Raw genomic sequence first — 617 nt, 5'->3', positions numbered from 1 at the left:
CCAAAATGGAAAATAAAATATTAATTGACAAAAAATTGCAAATGTGAGCAATGGACTGAACAATATAATCTTTCCACTTTTCACAGAAATTCAGGGAAATAAGATCAATAGCACTGTTGGAAACAATAAGGTTTCCTTGTAACAAATAGGCACCCAAGGATATAAGCCTGTATAAAGATTGCAACATTAACTATTTAATTTAGAGAATACTACATGCTTCAGTAGCATGTATACCCAAATTACAAGAATACAGAAATTAACATGGCACTTGCACAAGGATGATATGAAAATTTGTGAAGTATTCCAAATTTTTCATTCTTGAGATGCAAGAAATGAAAAATATTAAAAATTGATTACAAAATTACAAGTGTAAAATACACGTAATTCATATAATTAAAAGTTAGTTTGACATCAGTGTATTAAATCTTCACCTTAGAAAGGCCTTTATATGGGGCTGGGAAGGTGGGTCATTGGTAGAGTGCTTGCATTGCATGCCTGGGGCTCTGAGTTCGATTCCTCAGCACCACATAAGCAAAAAGAAAAAAGCCAGAATTGGCACTGTGGCTCAAGTGCTAGAATGCTAGCCTTGAGCTTAAGAGCTGAGGGACAGCGCCCAA

At 34.8% G+C, this 617-nt stretch overlaps 1 pseudogene; it reads left to right on the top strand.

Annotated features, from left to right (window-relative positions):
• The first annotated feature begins 213 nt into the window (after positions 1-213).
• LOC122124910 lies at positions 214-313 on the top strand (annotated as a pseudogene).
• The last annotated feature ends 304 nt before the right edge of the window (positions 314-617 follow it).

Source organism: Dipodomys spectabilis, unplaced genomic scaffold (assembly GCF_019054845.1).
Source record: "Dipodomys spectabilis isolate Male_0828 unplaced genomic scaffold, ASM1905484v1 ptg000253l, whole genome shotgun sequence".
Classification (NCBI taxonomy): Eukaryota; Metazoa; Chordata; class Mammalia; order Rodentia; family Heteromyidae; genus Dipodomys; species Dipodomys spectabilis.
Note: the sequence above shows the minus strand (reverse complement) of the source record. Positions and strands in the feature narration are given on the sequence as shown.